Raw genomic sequence first — 19,203 nt, 5'->3', positions numbered from 1 at the left:
GGACGCTTGGCGAACGGACCACGTTTGTTGGCTTCAGTTCACGAGTCAGCCAAACACTGCTGCCGAGTGTCCGGTTCGAACGGATATATCCCAGTTTAGTCTGCTTTTACGATGTTGTATGCGAATTTAGCATTTCCTTGATTCAGCTTCTATATTTTCTTCGCCAGCCGGTGTGGCCGAGCGGTTCTAGGCGCTTCAGTCGAACCGCGCGACCGCTACGGTCGCAGGTTCGAATCCTGCCTCAGGCATGGATGTGTGCGATGTCCTTAGGTTAGTTGGGTTTAAGTAGTTCTAAGTTCTAGGGGACTGATGACCTCAGAAGTTAAGTCCCATAGTGCTCAGAGCCATTTCGACCATTTTTCTCGTCCAAAACTGATATTTTGAGACCGTGGCTGTTTACACATTATCGTAGAAGTAGTCATAAAACACTGAAAACGTAATGAAACAGTGAAACATACGATCTGTCAGAGCAAAACCACAATAAGAACAGCACCAACAACAATAATAAGCCGGCCGGGGTGGCCGAGCGGTTCTAGGCGCTACAGTCTGGGACCGCGTGACCGCTACGGTCGCAGGTTCGAATCCTGCCTCGGGCATGGATGTGTGCGATGTCCTTAGGTTAGTTAGGTTTAAGTAGTTCTAAGTTCTAGGGGACTGATGACCACAGATGTTAAGTCCCATAGTGCTCAGAGCCATTTGGACCATTTTTTGTGATTTCTTCCACCGCCTGACACGAGCATGTTTTTGAGCTTCGGTCGAACTTTGGGAAATCCGTCCGGAGCAGATCTTTGTCGCAGCTGAATATTCGCGCTACATCGGATGTACTGCAGTCTGCAGCCATGTCGCGCACAGCAAGCAGGTTTCTTGGGACAACATCCGAGTTTGGTCGACTTTAATGAGATTCATCGTAGGCTCGATGCACGACCACAATTGAATTGTACAAAATAACTGTACAGAGTCTTCGCTGAAGCCGACTGCTTGCCAAGAAGTTGAGGAATCGACTGGAGGCATTGTTGCTAAGTTGGACCTTCACGGAAAAGCGTACAAATATCACTCATGCCCGAGAAAGATTCGAACCTGCCACCGTTGCGGTCGCGCGGTTCCAGGCTGTAGCGCCTAGAACCGCTCGGCGAGGATAATAGAATATAGTCGAATTAAATCAGATGATGCTGAGGGAATTAGATTAGGAAATGACACACTTAAAGTAGTAGGTGAGTTTTGCTATTTCGGCACCAAAATAACTGATGATGGGAGAAGTAGAGAGGATGTAAAAGTAGACTGGCTATGGCAAGGAAAGCGTTTCTGAAGAAGAGAAATTTGTTAACATCGAGTATAGATCTAAGTGTCAGGAAGTCTTTTCTGGGTGTATTTGTATGGAGTGTAGCCATATGTCGAATTGAAAGATGGACGATACACAGTTGAGACAAGAAGAGAATAGAAGCTTTAGAGATGCGGTGCTACAGAAGAATGCTGAAGCTAAGAGGAGTAGGACGGTTAACTAATGAGGAGGTACTGGAGAGAACTGGGGAGAAGAGGAACTCGTGGGACATCCTGACTAGAAGAAGGGATAGGTTGGTAGGACACGTTCCGAGGCATCAAGGGATCACCAATTTAGTATTTCAAGGAAGTATGGGGTGGATTAGGGGGGGGGGGGGGCGAAATCGAAGACCAAGAGATGAATACAGTAAATATTCTGACTGAAGAGCACAACAGCAGTTCCATTCCACGGTTGAAGGTTACCTGTAGTCACAACTGCGAGTACATTTCGTGGAAATATATCTGCTGGAAGTACACGTCTTGAATGGGTGTCAGAATATGTCTTTCTCGGTCAGCTCTCTCTCTCTCTCTCTCTCTCTCTCTCTCTCTCTCTCTCTCTCTCACACACACACACACACACACACACACACCAAAACGTTTTGCCGCGTGGAATGATGCGTAGAAAGATGGCGATATTACAACCATCACTGTGCCAAAGAATTTATCTCTTAGAGATATTTCAAGTGGAGCTTTAAATTATTTGTGTACGTATGTATAAAGAAAGAGCTTGATGCAGTCTTCGCTACTGCATGAACACAAGCAGTCAGCATTACAACGTAATACTGCGGGATTTTCGACGTAAGGAGCCGGCCGTTGTGGCCGAGCGGCTCTAGGTGCTTCAGTCCGAAACCGCGCGACTGCTATGGTCGCAGGTTCGAATCCTGCCTCGGTCATGGATGTCCTTAGATTAGTTAGATTTAAGTAGTTCTAAGTTCTAGGGGACTAATGACCACAGATGTTAAGTGCGATAGTGCTCAGAGCCATTTGAACCATTTTCGACGTAAGTAACTAAAACATCTACAAAATATGGTTCAAATGTCTCTGAGCACTATGGGACTTAACTGCTGCGGTCATCAGTCCCCTAGAACTTAGAACTACTTAAACCTAACTAAGCTCAGGACATCACACACAACCATGCCCGAGGCAGGATTCGAACCTGCGACCGCAGCGGTCGCGGGATTCCAGACTGTAGCGCCTAGAACCGCTCAGCCACTCCGGCCGGCTAAAACATCTTCACTGTACTAACAAGTTTCATGATTTGAAATCGTAAAGAGGCACAATTGCAGTTAAAGAAGACAGTTTCTCACTTCATGTTTTGGTTGTAGGGCACGACCACCGAAGGCACTTGTCATTGTATGAGGTACTTAAAAGTAAAAACTAATGTAAAATGCAACAGAAAGCCGTCTGATGATGAACCTGTCGGCTCGAAACCTCTGAACAGCATTATAAAAAGTGGTTACCTGCTGTTATCTTCCCTGCAGGCATCAACCTGTATTTTGTAGACAGCTACCGGCTCAAAACGTCGGTTATCGACAAAATAGCAATTGATATCAAGCGAACAGCAATGGTCCTCGACATAATGGAGAGAGTGACTACCTCGGAGTTGCAGTGTTCTGCTCATGCCGCTAGGAGAAGAGATGGCATGTGGCCGAAACAAGTGTTAGACTGCAGCCCGACTTGGAAAAAAAGACCACGGGGAAGATTACTGGACAGATGGGATAGAGAGGCCTAAGAAAGACAGCCGGACTGAACTGGCAACGGGAAGCTCAAGACAGGCAGAAATGGAATGATGTCGTGTGGCACGGCGTCTCAGAGAGGCCACATCAGCTAGTTACCGAGCTGGCTGATAATGATGATGATTGTGATGAGCACTGGGCGGTGAATACCTCGGAAGTTTTGCTTCGAGCCGTTGACCGCCAGTCACAGTTCTTACATAGCAGAAGAGTCAGTGTTCGGTGATTGTGTACACGTGGAGTGGTGCAAGTCTAGACGTAGGTCTGGGTGTGGGTATGGCGAGTGCTGGGACGGTAAGCTGGGGGCGCGCTGCCGGCCCGGCGTAGCAACAGCGGCCGGCGGAGGCGCCGCGCGCTCCGCTATCGACCGGCCGCCCCCGCCCCCGCCGCCGCGCCGCCCCCGCGCCGGCGCCGCCCCCGGCCGGCGCTCAGTCCCCTCGCAGCCCCGGCGGCGGCTGCCACGGCCCGGACTGCTAGCGGAACGGCTCAGCAGCTGCCGGTCGTCCCCGGCCGAGTCCGGCCCCTCGCCACAGCAGCCACCGCAGAGGTAACGCACGCGACGTCACGCTGCTGCAGCCCCCCCGTCATTTGCGCTCCTCCGCTCGGCCGTCTGCGCGCTTTTCTGCCGTGGTGCGCTCCGGTTAACCGGCGGCCGGCTCTGGGTGTGCGAGTGGTACCTTACGGTCGGTCAAACACAGCACCGCTGCACGGGACACTGCGTGTGTAGCGGCGCCTGTCGAGACAGCGACCGGGGCGACCCCAAAGTAGGGCTGGCGGTCGTCCCTGAAACAACCGCTTTCTGGTTTTATCGAGCACTAGTTCAACCTTACTGTTAAAACCGCTCAAAATGTACAGTTTCTCAATAGCCGATTATTTTAGGATATAAATCTAACAACCATTGATAATATTTTGACTCTCTCAGTTTCAAGATACACAGAACTAAAATATTGAATTAAAGGGCCAAATAAAAGAAATCTAGTGCATCCACCGTTCGGTGCTTTTCTCGTAAGGTGATAAGTGGTTAACTATTGCAAAAAATCACCAATATTCTTCTATGGTTTCTAATTCTTTTGAAACTTTTCTCAAAAATAGCTTTGTAATCGAGGATCGTACCACTATTTCGAAGCTCGTCAGTGAAAACCTCGTAACTCCATTTTGTCTAATTTTACAGGAGAAGCAAAAACGATTTCTTAAAAACCATATAAAGTGACACAGATGCTGCTGCTACATGTGTAACTATATAGTAAAAGCATAGTTATTGCCAGAGTAGAGCAATCGATGCACATTCAGATCCCCCTCTGATATCGAAGTTGCTGGTTACTGGAATCACGAGATTTTCACAGACAGATGGAGTTACGAGGTTTTCATTGCCTATCATCGATTTGGCCCTTACGAATGGTCAGTGCTAAAGGATGAAAACTGAGGTTGAAGACGTCTCTTTTTTTCGTGTTAATTTGTCCTTGTTCAAAGGCTACAGGCACGTAGAGGCATATTATGTAGACACAGGCAGCAGATCAGCAGGTTTCTACTTTTATTGTAAAGTGTTAATTAATTGTTAAGTTTTAAGTTCTCAAATGATGTTGCAAACTTCTTGTGGGCCCTTCCGTCTTCAATCTTTAAAAGCACGTGGAGCAGTGTACTTCACTGATACCGCACTTTGTAAAATACTTCCAGACTAGGGTTGGTGCCATTCTGTAATACAGATGATGTCTGGCGACGACAGAGAGGAACTGCCGTATAGACCAGATGGGGCTTGTGTTACTTACCATCCGCTAGCGCTTAAAAGGTTCAAATGGCTCTGAGCACTATGCGACTTGGCATCTGAGGTCATCAGTCCCCTAGACTTAGAACTACTTAAACGTTACTAACCTAAGGACATCACACACATCCACGCCCGAGCCAGGATTCGAACCTGCGACCGGAGCAGCAGCGCGGTTCCAGACTGTAGCGCCACTAGGGCATACCACACGGCAACAGGGGCGGTATTCTCTCAGCAACGCTGTACCAATTGTTACGCCATGTGTCTGTTCCTCCTTTCTGTCTCCTGTGTCATTAAAATAGCACTGATCGCTTTTCCCATCTCGTTTTATAACGCTATGTTTCAAAGCAATGTAAATTGTACAAATAAAAAGTAGTGTTTCAAAAAAGGTTTATTTAAAAGCCAAAAATTTTAGCGCTGCTAGTATGGCTTATTGATATTTTCGATTTTTTACCCATTATTAGCTAAGAATAAGAAACATCTATTATAACCGAGACCAAACAAACATGGCAAAATACCCGCTATTCAGAACTAAAATACCGTATCGCTTTTCACCGGTTAGCTTCTCTCATCCCTGTTCTGGCGTGTGTGTGTGTGTGTGTGTGTGTGTGTGTGTGTGTGTGTGTGTGTGTGTGTGTAGCGCCTGCCGAGCTAGCGACTAGTGCAGCCGGGTGGCCGAGCGGTTCTAGGCGCTTCAGCCTGGAACCGCGCAACCGCTACGATCGCAGGTTCGATTCTTGCCTCGGGCATGGATGTGTGTAGTGTCCTTAGGTTAGTTAGGTTTAAGTAGTTCTAAGTTCAAGGGACTGATGACCTTAGAAGTTCCATAGTGCTCAGAGCCATTTGAGCCATTTTTTTGGAAAGGCGCCGGCTGAGAATAAAGACAGACTCCGTGGGCCTCATTTCACGGGAAAGGGCGGAGCACCGCCACACCGTGTGTTGCGGGACTCTCTGCGTGGGTTTTCACTGACGAGGGCAGACCACAACATTCGGATCACGGATTTACTTCAAACTGCGCACACTTTTAGTAGTCCAGTAGGACTACATAATGTGCAAGCAGTGAGCTGCACTGCTTAGGCGATTTCGAGAGTATCGCAAGAGACTTTTTACGAGTCAGTGGTAATGGACTGGTGCGTTTGCGGCCGTGTGCATGGTGGTGGTCATGTGGTTAGCGTTCAAGCTGCCTGATCGGTGCGTCACCGGATCGAGTCCCCCCTCATCATTTTTTTTGGTCACTTTTTTTCAACACTAGCCATATTACTTGGTACACGTTTTGAAGGTAATATTATAAACAGACACGTGTATTTGCATAAACTTTTATTGAATGTCGAATGTTGTTTCCTAATTATTTGCTATCAGAACAAATACTGTATTTATAGTAATCGTCTAGTGAACGAGAATACGCATAAAGTTTTCCTGAAAATGTATACCTGCTCGTGGTTTCCGAAATCTCGTATGTATGCAGTCGGGTAAGGCAGCGACAAATGCTTTGCTCCTGGACGCTTCGATCTGCACAGATGAAGGTGTAAATAAACTTTATTCAGTAATACAGTGAGCTACAATGTACCAGAATGTGAAGGTAATGTAAGATTAATCGTCGGACGTGCTTTCGACGTTTCAAGTTGCTCGACGATATATTCCGCACAGACAAGCAAATTTGAAAGGTCAAAAGCCCGACATCGCCTCGTATTTCTATTTAATGACGGAAATAACAACGATATTCTGTGACATCTCGTTGCTTTGGTTCTAAAACCTGCAGAGGTACCGCGAGACGTGCGAGTGTGGGTAAATGAGTTAATAGTCAGAGAGAAGAAGTAGATAGGTGTGTGACCTGACCTACTGTATGGTGGAAGGCCGGGGAGCGTGCTCGGATAGCAGTGCTGAGGCGACAACTCGCGATATGCGGGAAATCTGGGCTGCAGTCATGGTTCGACACAAATTTACACATCTCGTTTTAGGTACTACATCTATACGTACTACAGTTAAGTCGACTTTCGGGAATAAATTTCAATATTTGAAACTGTAGTTAGTCACCAAATATAGATAGATCATCTTTGAGTCATTGCAAATTAAACGTGAGTGCAATGTTTTGTTTTAATATAATTTGCCTTACACGTAATTCCTGTTACGGATTTCGATGCTTTACTCCCGTCCGGTGAAAAGATGTCGGCAGATTTTAAACAAATTTTCCTCTTCTCAGCAGTTCTAATGCCTCTGGAGCACACAGAAATACTATAATTTCTGAAGGTTTGCGTATGAAAACGTTTCTGAAAGTTCTGATCAGTTTAGAGGTCAGCTGGACCTACCTGCTTGCACATCCCTGTACAACTGGAGCAATCAGTTTCCGGCTCCAGGAAACCCACGCGGTGACCTGTTTGAGTACGTGTCAGGCGTGTGGCTCAGAGCACCTGGCCTTTGACAACAGTGCGTCCCCACCCGCGATGGTGAACCCCCGTGTGGTGAGGGGTCGGGGGTGTGGCGCCATGTCTGTAATTAATTTTTGAAGAACACTGTCTCTCGTCATTCTAGCACGGGTGGGAATCGTGCTCAGTGTGAAGGCGAACTCTGTTGGCACAGCGCTGTCCATCCCGGTTCACGCTGTGTGACGCTCAAAGGCGAAGCCGGCGGGCGCTTCGTGCGCAGACGTATTTCGCGTCATACAGTAAATGTATTCGCAGTTGAGAATATGGATAACCATCAGCTGTATAACGGAATGCCGACAGTGAAAATTTGTGCCGGACCGGGATTCCTGTTTCTTAGGACATGCACGAGTGTCCAGAGGAACTTTACATCGTAATCCGCAATGACACAGGCACTACAATATCTTATATTTCGCGTGAAGTTTTGCGATCTGTTTAATAGTAGATATGAGTAAACTGCTCTTTCGTAACAGCTGCCATCGTTATTTTACTGTAAAAACTGTAACCCTCCGTTTATAAAAAAGACGCAAAGCTCACTTGCGCACAGTTATTAGCTGGAAATCTTGAAACAGGTTTGAAACTTAATGAACGACATAAGGAGGGCGCTTTGTGTGCGAGCATCCGGAACAAAGTACAAGAGTTTAATGAAAAAAAGGGAAACCTCGCGTTGTATTCTCTCTAGCAGTACGACAAGCTTACTTCGCAGTCAATTATAATGTTGGGTTCTGTTAGTTTAATGAATTAAATCTGTTTTCCATTTTGTTTTTGTTATCTACGCCTTTCGTCTTGTTTGATCCGAGCCTTACTGAATTCTGTTAAATTCTGCCTGTTATACTGTATCGCCCATGTTTTCCCTACCGGCTCAAATTTCTGCTTCAGTCACGTCAACAGAGAGTTTGGTCCGTCTAAGAGGCCCTTGGCGCACTATTTGCACCCATCCGGTGTCCCCTGTGTGTTTAACAACGGAATTCCTGCTTCGTTGGTTGACCAGCGTCGCGGCTGGCCACGTTGTCGAAGCTGCACAACGTTTCAGCCAGGCAGCTGCTCCTCATCTTCAGCTGCTTAATGAGCAGAACCAATGAAGCAGTTACGACGTCGGGAAAGTCTTACACAGCACAACGGAATTCTTCTTGCGCTCTTAATGTTGACGTCTTTGCTTTTAATATCCCGGATAGTTGTTTTCACTTTTCTGTATGTAGAATCAGTCGTTATGCCGAACGCCTTTCGATTTATGCTGCAGCAATTTCGCCTTGGCCCTCCTGCACTTCTTCCTCATTCCTTTATGCCCTTTTAATCCGAGCACTTTTCTGGGTTTTTGCATTCTTCTTGTTTTTTGTACCCGCCTTTCCCCGGAACGTATACCTGTTTTCCTGAATACTAACACCTCGCTGGCTTGCATGTATGCACACACCTCCGAACATTCAAGGCGGTTTCGTCTTGTGATTGGTACCGGCCGAGGTGACTCCTACACGTCATTATGTCCTCTCGCTCATTCCGTAGCGCTGAAGATTGGCGGCGTCGGCTGTCAACGATTTCGTCATCTCGAGTATAGTCTTGCTGGTTTTCTTCCACTCGGCCGTGTTCATTGTTTCAGTTTCGGGCACATTAGGACTCAGATCGATGTTATTTAACCTGCAGGTATATCCTCTAAATGTACTCCAGACTCCTGTAGTGCATTCAGTATAAGACCAAATTCATATCAGATAAATTTAAGTAATAAAAACAGCCGAATGGAAGAAAAGTGTTAAGTGAATTAGGTAGGTCCAAGTGAAGTCATGGTCGACCTCCACTTTGTCCTTTCACGGCGGTACCAGTGAAAGACACAAACTATTGGCAGCTCATTTCTCCACCAAAATTTTAAAATTACTTCTACACCTTGACGACGATTTATTATTTGTGCGGTTTAAACAGTTACGAAATGGAGCAGCCATGGCTTGGCCACTGTCACCAGTGATAGCTAATTTTTTCGCGGAGAATTCTGAAGAACGCATGTTGAGCAGTGCCCCCCCTCAGTCCATCCTGTTTTTTCAGATGTGTTGATACATTTTTAATCTGGCCACAGCAGCAGCGGCAGTTCATCGGCCATATGAACGGCACACATCTAAACGTAAGATGATTTGCAGACGAGATGGACAAGGGCGGGAAGTTGCGCTTCCTAGATGTGTTTGTTCAACTGGAAGCAGATCGAAGAGTCTACTGTGTCAATTTTTCACCCTGAAGCAACCGCAAAATTAAGGGATCAGCGATTTGGGTGTTTCCTCGTTTATATACTGTCGCAGGTTCGTTGTGCGTCCTCCCGTTTTTAATTGCGCTTCATTGCTGCCGCACTTCGTTAAAAACTTCCGTACGAAGTATTGTCCCATTCTGCAGTCCAAACGATGCCAGACAGCGAGAAACTACGGTGCAGATCGAGTGTCTCGCACACTGCAGGTACGCGAGTCGTGTCTGATAGACGACGCCACATGGCAACAGGCACAGCAACACTGTCTCAGCAGCACTTGGTGACTTCCCACAGACGTTACACATAATTTCAAAGCCTTACGAAACTTTTACTCACTAACATCTCCAGCAAAATATTGAGACCGAAGAAGTTTATCACTTACCACAGTTTCGCTTTCACGCATTTAAACTGCAGCGTCAGGTACGACGTTTAATTTGTTACTTTTTTACAACTAAATGTATTGACAGCATATTTTGCAGATAGTATCAAAAATGGTTCAAATGGCTCTGAGCACCATAGGACTTAACATCTGAGGTCATGAGTCCCCTAGAACTTAGAACTACTTAAACGTAACTAACTTAAGGACATCACACACATCCATGCCCGAGGCAGGATTCGAACCTGCGACTGTAGCTGCAAAGCGGTTCCGTACTGAAGCGCCTAGAACCGCTCGGCCACTTCGGCCGGCGCAGACAGTATCCACACACAGCTCTGTATGTACCTGCAAAATGGTTGAAATGGCTCTGGGCACTATCAGACTTAACATCTGAGGTCATCAGTCCCCTAGAACTTAGAACTACTTAAACCTAACTAACCTACGGACATCACACACATCCATGCTCGAGGCAGGATTCGAACCTGCGACCGTAGCGGTCGCGCGGTTCCAGACTGTAGCGCCTAGAACCGCTCGGCCACTCCGGCCGGCTGTACCTGCAAAGTTATATCACTGCACAGCCATTAGTTCAGGAGGTATAACGTCTTTTTTTTTACAGGGGGGTTTGATTGTTTATAGAATCCGCGTTGGGGTTTACTGCTTATCAAGAAATCAAGAAATACAGATTCTGTGACTGAAATGCTAGTTAATTCTAATTGTATGATCTACCTACAATCTAAAATCGTTGTTGCTAAATCACAGTCACATACGTTACCTGTTAGACTGAAGAATTATCAACATTTAAATAATGGAAACTGCAATTTGCGGTAAGTTTTTTTTTAAATTTTTTTTCTTCCGCATCCGCGTTGCAGCGAAATGTTTTTACAAGCATTAAAGCACCATGTCTTTCTTCAATTTACTAGGTAGGATTTGGTTTTCGCATTCGTTGTAGGTTCCACCCTCCGTTCTCATCAGATACGTGTGTGTTACGTTTGCGGTGAGCTACGCAGGAGTGTGATGTACGTCGGCGGATGCCTCCACAAATCTCAGTTGCGCCTCTCTTTTGATGGGACGCACGCGCCCACACACACGCACGCGCCCACACACACTCACGCACACATACGTGGATCCGCTGTCGCATTCTGCAGCCCAATCTGCAAATTAAAAAGCTGCCGACTCGTCCACCCCCTGTAGCACTCAGCAGAGATGGCGCCACACGCTACACTGCAACTGCTACACATGCTACACTAACGAGGGGGTGCCACGACGCTGGCATCACAGACTTAGTTCAAACTTTGTACACCTTTAGAAGGCCATTGATGATGATGATGATGATGATGATGATGATGATGATGAAGTTCCACACTTCATGAGAAAGCGTAGGAGAACGATGCAGGAGACCCGCACCGCCGTACTAGGAAAGGTCCTAGTGGAGGTGGTTTGCCATTGCCTTCCTCCGACCGTAATGGCGACGAACGATGATAATGAAGACGGCACAACAACATCCAGTCATCTCGAGGCAGGTGAAAATCCCTAACCTCGCCGGGAATCGAACCCGGGATCCCGTGCTCGGGAAGCGACATCGCTAATGCGAGACCACGAGCGGCTGACAGAAGTCCATTAAAACAACATAAAGTGCAAGTGGTGGGGTTCACTACTCTGCCAATTCCGAGAAAACAGCAGGAGAAGTTGTCCGCGTCTGTTTCGTAAATGATGTATCTGTGCGCAGTTAGAGCTCATGGCGGTCAAATGGTTAGCGTTCAAGCTAGGTAAAGACGAACGTCTATGAAGCGACGGACTGACTCCCGCTTAAACCTTCATTTGTACAGCACAAGTGTAACTTCTGTGATATTCAAAAAAATTGCACCTACGCTGTTCGTTGTTGCTACACTAGCAACGCCTCACCGCTCTGCAGGTTGACTGCCAAATGAGGCCTGCCTCTGTGTCTGCAACTCGAAGCGTCGAGGTGCAAAGTAGTTGCAAATACCGTACCACGTTGCGTGTATAAGGGATTTCGCAAATCACGACAGGCATACATTTCCAGGAAAAAGTCTATGGGTTTCTACAGTTACTTGTCGATGGTTAAAATATGTTTGTTCTAATAATTAAATTTAATTAAAAATAGTAAGTAGTCAAATGACAGGAAATTCACTAAAACGTAATGCGAGCCCAAATGTGGCTGTCGAGGCTACCACTTTCATGACCGTAGGACGGCATCTGATTGGCTGCATTACGTCACGGAAGTGGCGCCCTGTACGACCACAGATCATGTTTGCGCTCGCTGTCCAGTACGTGGAGGTAAAAGAAGGAGGGACTTACTCTGTATACGTTCTTCTGAAGCTAGAGTAGCCGCCATTTTCAGAAGCCCAAAACATTAGCAGACTACTGTTTACGAGTGCTTCTTGTTCATTGTTTCTGTAGAGTGCGCGCAATAACTGTTTTAAATACCACAAATTATAGAGCTTACAAGATAGTATCAGGAAGGCAATTTTGGAGTTTTTCTGGTCTTGAATGCGTATTTGCTCGATTAATAGGACACAGAGTGACGTCATGGGGAAGTGTCACCGAGGTGAACTATGGGGTAAGAATGCGATGAACCTAATGTTTTGGGTTAGTTAAGGTGGCGGACAACGGCTTCAGATTTGTGACGTAATGCCAGCTCCCCTCTTTTTTTTTTTTTTTTTTTTTTTTTTTTTTTTTTTTTTTTTTTTTTTTACCTCCGTGCTCCAATACCCCTTGCAGTACCGCCGCTTACGTCCAACGGTAAACTTTGGGCAGTCTTCCTCCGTACTCCTTTCTCAGACGCACATTTCCAGGCACTGCTGAGTGCACAGCCGGTGTGTACATCAAAGCTGTTTTCACAAAGTCTAACTTGACCACAGACTCTATGTAGTTGGATGCGTAAGCAGGGACTCTGTTTCGCTAAAGTCTTGTGTTTATTTTACAGCCTGCGCTCTGCCGCCGCCGATTTTCTGAACTTCCTTACTTCTAGGTGACCCTGATGTTCTACGCAGCGAGACTGACCCACGTAACTGGTGCCACACTCGCAAGTCCTTGGCACTCTCGGCCAGATATTGTATTTAACGGGTCACAACATTTCCTTCATTTTTGTGGGTAGCCGGGACTCTACTGTAGGACGCCACCTGTATTACTAGTCGTTGGACAGCAGAACGGATGCCGCTCCTTATGCTGGTACTGCTGACTCGGTTGGACGGCTCGGCGCCCTGGTTCCCCCGACTGCGGTGACGCAGTAACATCTTGGGCAGAGTAACCGTTCCATCTGAACACCGTCGCCAGATGGCTGATCTCGGAGCCGAGGTGCTCCTCGTCCGACGTACTCCTTTGTCACCGTCCGAACAGAACTTGAAGGTCCAACGGTACCGACCGGCCGCCGTGTCATCCTAAGCCCTTAGGCGTCATTCCTGGCTTTGTATGTCAGGATGTTCAGCATTGTTCTCTTTTGATGCGTTGCTCCCTCCCTCTCGCAGCACAACACAACACCTATCGATCCATTCACTCACTCGTGGTGGTGTCGTTGTCCTGGCCCCACGCCTACGCTTCTCCAGGTTGTTATTTGTTTACACAAGCAATCTTGTGTTGAATGTAATGGTTTTTGCTTTGTCATTGTCGGCACTGCACAGTGCTGTGTTCCGATTTCCTTGTTGACTGCTTTTATGTGTACACCCAAAAATGGATGCAGTATCAAGCGAAACAAAATTTGTGGCTGTGAACGTTAAGTTTCGAATACAGTGTCGTCGACATCACTGTTGCTGACTGGCGAAGAAAGATTCTTAAATTGGAAGTTTTCTTGAAACAAATTCTACGAAGGAGCTCTTAATCGAAAAACTAGAGAGAATTCGCAGACCGCGATAAATAATTGAGGCATTGTGCGTGTGGTTCATACATTCCATCATCGTTTTATTTCTCTTTCGCGCATAAATTTCGATAATCTGAGTTTCCAGTAGTTGGAGGTGCTCCCGGTCCCCTTCACCCCGAAGTACTGACACTCTACTGCACCACTGAAAACTGGCGATGCGGAGGAGTGGCCAGCTTCCGACGTTTCGCTCTCGCCGACGCAGCGCCCGTCTCCTTCGCTTTCGCCGTCTTCACTGGAGACACTGAGATCGATTTCCGCCGCAGCCTCGACTCCATATCGATCGATCCCTCCTACTCCTTCACCTTCATTAAAATCTTTCAATCTGTGTTCCAAGTTTACACTTATAAGTCGAAACTATATGAAATAAAAAACCGAAGATCGGTTATTTGGTAAACCGGTTACTTTGAGCGGTTTTAACAGTCAGGTTAAAATGGAGAGGAAATGAATCGGTATAACCGAAAACCGGTTGTTTCATCGAGAACAACCACCCCTACTGCTAGGCGTTCTACGAGTCGTAAATCCTGTGCGGTGTTAATGCGTCTTCCTGGTTTTCTACGCTTGCAATATTCGTTGAAGCAGCAGCGTCGTTCGCTCCTCACATTATTCACCAGACTGTTAAACGGTCCAGTCGAATGAATGCGACCACCGCCTATGCTCGACGTCAGCGTGCAGTAACCACTCACGGACGACAGGCGGCAGCTCTAGCAGTTGTCGTAATGCGTTAACGCAGCGAATTATCTGACGTCGACAAGGGTACGGTCGTCGGTTGTCGGGCCGAGGGTGCAAGCGCTTCCGAAACAGATGTGTTCGTAAACGGTTCGCGTGCCGCCGTGGTTCCACTGTACCGGCTGTATTCAAAACCCTGCCGCGGCGACGGTGGCGCATCGCGGGCCGTTGATGACAGGCCTGGACGACGGCTGCGGGCGGACAGGCGCTGAGCGCTCGGCTGTCGGGCACTGACCGCCCAGGTGAGCCGAGGGGCTGCAAGCAGAGTGCCTCCCCACCGACATGTTTGGCTGCGTGGGCCACGCCAGCAGGCGCCCTACCCGTACGCAGATCCTGACTGCTGTTCATTGGCGATGAAGGTCGGGGACTTGCACGTCCACTGAGTGGCGACAAGTGGGCTCCACCGGCGTCAAGCGTCTCAAAACAAACGCCGTGTAACAGTCATCGGAAAGGTCCGTGCAGGAGAGCATTCCGTGCGTGATCTCGTCATTCTGGAACGCACAATGGTTCAACACAAGTGTGCCTCTATCCTTGGCCACCATGTCGACCCGTATTTCCAAGTTCCTCGTCACGGCCGGCCGGTGTGGCCGAGAGGTTCTAGGCGCTTCAGTCTGGAACCGCCGACCGCTACGGTCGCAGGCTCGAGTCCTGCCTCGGGCATGGATGTGTGTGATGTCCTTAGGTTAGTTAGGTTTAAGTAGTTCTAAGTTCTAGGGGACTGATGACTTCAGACGTTAAGTACCATAGTGCTCAGAGCCATTTGAACCATTTTTGGAAGTGGGGTGGCGACGTGACGAGGCTGCGAGACGACAGATGCTGCCACATGGGAGCCCTACATCGGCGAGAGACTCCCAGTAAGACCAAGACGCAAATGTCGGACTTATTCAGAAAACGAGGAGGAAGACAGTGGACCAGCATAGCTAGAAACAGAAAGGAATGGAAAGAACTACAACTAAATGATCAAGTGTAATTCAGTGTGCAGTGTGCATTAAGTGCGGTGCCCACTTACGCGGACTAGCTCACCGCATGAGTCTTTAAAAGCAGCTACCCCTAGTTTAGGAGGCGTTTGCCCTCGATGGGCCAACACAGGCTATTTTCATTCATTCACAAGGCCTATAACGCTTCCTTGGATAATGTCAGATATCACTTCTGTTTTTCTCTATGACTTTCTGTCAGTTAGTGCGAACTGTGACCTTTCTGATAAGAAATCATGAATCCAGTCGCGCAACTGAGACGATACTCCGTAGGCACGCGGTTTGTCGGAGGAGCGGTCTCAGAACCCTTATGGAATCAATTTGAGCTTTCCTGTCGACCATACTCAGTATTTTGAGCGAATAAAGAACCAGTTGTGTTTCACGAGGAAGATATTTTCTGAATCCGGTCTGACTGTGTGTCAGTAGAGCGTTTTATTCGAGCTAAGTCATAATGTTCGAACACAATATATGTTCAATATCCTGCTGTCAGTAACTGGGTCTGAAATTCGGCGGATTACTCATATTTCCTTTCTGGAGTATTCGTGTGACCTTATATCTGTGCTGGAAAAACGATAGCTGAAAGTAATGTGTGAGGAAAGAACTGCAGTGTGTGACGTTGGTAAGACAGTGCGTCTGGTGTGGGGTGCAGCATAGTGATGGCGGTTGTCCAATAAACATCCCGTTTTAGGTTATACCGTTTTCCCCCATGCCGTTTTGACCAACCGATTTTCGGTTTTTATATCTATTACTTCCTAATAAACGTAGAAATGCAACAAAGACTGAAAAATTGTCTCTCTCATTTTCATGATACATAGAATCAAAATTTTAAGTTAAATACGCAAATAAAAGAAAAGTTATTAAGTCCGCCAAAAGTGGCAAGTGGCTGAATACTACAAGAAATTCACCAGTATTCTGTTATTGATTTTAATTTTATGAAACTCTGCTCAAAAATAGTGTTGTTGTCGGGGATAATACGAGTGCTTCGTCGTTAGGAATAGTTGCGACTGAAGCGTTTAAACTGAGCTCGAAGAACTCTGTTTTTCGTATTAATTTTTCTGTTTTCGAGGGCTACAAGCAAGTAAAGATGCATTATGTAGCCATAGGTACGAGATCATCTAACCGAGCGAGGTGGCGCAGTGGTTAGCACACAGGACTCGCATTCGGGAGGACGACGGTTCAATCCCGCGTCCGGCCATCCTGATTTAGGTTTCCCGTGATTTCCCTAAATCGCTACAGGCAAATGCCGGGATGGTTCCTTTGAAAGGGCACGGCTGACTTCCTTCCCCGTCCTTCCCTAATCCGATGAGACCGATGACCTCGCTGTTTGGTCTCTTCCCCCAAACAACCCAACGAGATCATCTACTTTCTGTTTTTATTGTATACTATTAATGGATAGTTGTTAAACTTTTAATTTATTATTGTTACCATAACTTCCTTCCTCTTTTATTATTGTATAGAAATGGCAGACAAATCTTTAATCTTTTAAAGCAATTGAAGCATTTTCCTACATCGCCACGTAACTTTGTAAAAATATTTGCAGACTATAAGGGTTGGGCGACGTTGTGCGTAGCGGCTACACCGAGAAACTGCCGTGTAGACCAGGTGGCGGCAAGTCTTCCACACGCGCGCTCCAAGCCACGACGCACGCTTAAAAAAAAAAAAAAAAAAAGGGACTTAACATCTATGGTCATCAGTGCCCTAGAACTTAGAACTACTTAAACCTAACTGCCGGCCGCGGTGGCCGTACGGTTCTAGCGCTGCAGTCCGGAACCGCGGGGCTGCTACGGTCGCAGGTTCGAATCCTGCCTCGGGCATGGATGTGTGTGATGTCCTTAGGTTAGTTAGGTTTAAGTAGTTCTACGTTCTAGGGGACTGATGACCTAAGATGTTAAGTCCCATAGTGCTCAGAGCCATTTTTGAACTTAAACCTAACTAACCTAAGGGCAGCACAGCACACAACACCCAGTCATCACGAGGCAGAGAAAATCCCTGACCCCGCCGGGAATCGAACCCGGGAGTGGGAAGCGAGAACGCTACCGCACGACCACGAGCTGCGGACGACGCGCACTAACAGGGACACTATAGTCTCGGCGATCCTGTTCCAGTACTCTCATGACACGTGTCTGATGCTCGTCTCTGTCGGCATTGTTATTAAAATAACACTGATCAATTTTCCCATTATCTGTAATAACTCAATACTACAAACGAATGCAACTTTTACGTATAAAAATTTTGACAAACTGCCTATTGGCTTCTGTATCGGGTTCGTCGGCCGACGTTCATCTAATGATTTTACTGACGTTTCGCCAGCACAAGCGGCTGGCATTGTCAAAGCTTCACCCTCCATTGCCAGCTAATTTTATGAAACTCGGCTCAAAAATCATGTTGTTGTCGGGGATAATACGAGTGCTTCGGCGTTACGAATAGTTGCGGCTGAAGCGTTAAAACTGAGCTCCAAGAACTCTGTTTTTCGTATTAATTTGTCTGTTTTCAAGGGCTGCAAGCAGCTACTCGTGCTGGCGAAACGTCAGTAAAATCATTAGATGAAAGTCGGCCAAAGAACCCGATACAGAAGCCAATAGGCAGTTTGTCAATAAGTGGCCACGAAATCCTCAACAATTTTGTAATAAAAATTGTCTCCTTTTTAAAAGGCCTTATTTAAAAACGAAAAATTTTAGCACTGTTGCTAAGCCTGATTTGTATTTCGTTTTTATTTTTACTCGTTGTTAGTGAAGAATAAGAAACACCTGTTATCACCTAGACCAAAGAGATGTCGGTTATTCGCAACTAAAATACCGGTACGGTTTTAACTGGTCGGTATTTTCCATCCCTAATGCCACAGCTGTGCTGAAATGAAGACCTGGGAAGCAGAAACTGGAAACCGAGGAGAAAACGTCGATTATCGCAGACGACGGAAACATCATCTGAGGTGACTAACGCGGTAAAGTTAATTTCCGTGACATTTCCCTTACGTTTTTCCCGAATTGTGGCAGTAATTTGTGGAAAACAGGGTAATTGGTGTTTGCGGACACAAAGTTGCGATTTGTTAAGCTTACCCGCAGCGGATGGTGAGGGGAGATTTGCATTCATTTACCTTTTCACCGGATGGCGCCCGCAGTGAGCGGGGAACGTGCGTCAGGGAGCCGCTGCCTCTTTGTGTCGCGCGCGTGGCGCTCGAAACGGCCGCGTCGAGAAGCGAGCGGCGCACAAAAGACGCTGCTCCGGCAGCGAGGCAGGAGTCCGCCGCCGCCGCCGCGGCTCTCCACGTCTGCACAACATAATTACCGCTGCAGCCGCTTTCAGCGCGGAGCGACCATCCGCGGAGGCACGGGGAGGCGCGGCTGCTGACACTGCCCGGGGTCGTTAGCGCCGCTGAAAGGAGTCAGCGGGGGAGGGGCGCCCGAAGTCTGCTTCTGCAGCGCCCGAGGTGCCGGCGGCCTGTAAAGCTCTGCTCAGGCACAACCTGAAACTGTGGCGTAAGCGGTAGGCGAGCTCGTGTCTGGCTCTCATTCGCCAGCTCTCCCCGGCGCTCCACTGATATGCCGAGGGAAAAAAATGCAGGGTGTCACGAAAGAAACTTTGTATTTGATGTGGCAAAATAAAATAGAGGTTGAAGTCTATCGACAAAATCTTTATTTCCTATTGAAATACAAAAAATGTCTGAGCGCTACGGGACTTAACATCTGAGGTCATCGGTCCCCTAGAACTTAGAACTACTTAAACCTAACCAACCTAAGGACACATACAGCCATGCCCGAGGCAGGATTCGAACCTGCGACCGTAGCGGTGGCGCGGTTCCAGAT

General features: G+C 47.3%; 1 protein-coding gene across 1 annotated transcript in view; it reads left to right on the top strand.

Moving 5' to 3' along the window:
* LOC126428340 (centaurin-gamma-1A) overlaps nucleotides 1-19,203 on the top strand; it is a 334,010-nt gene that overhangs the window by 171,760 nt on the left and 143,047 nt on the right. The window lies entirely within an intron of this gene.

The sequence above is a fragment of the Schistocerca serialis genome, chromosome 12, assembly GCF_023864345.2.
Source record: "Schistocerca serialis cubense isolate TAMUIC-IGC-003099 chromosome 12, iqSchSeri2.2, whole genome shotgun sequence".
Classification (NCBI taxonomy): domain Eukaryota; kingdom Metazoa; phylum Arthropoda; class Insecta; order Orthoptera; family Acrididae; genus Schistocerca; species Schistocerca serialis.
This window is presented reverse-complemented; position numbering and strand designations above follow the sequence as displayed.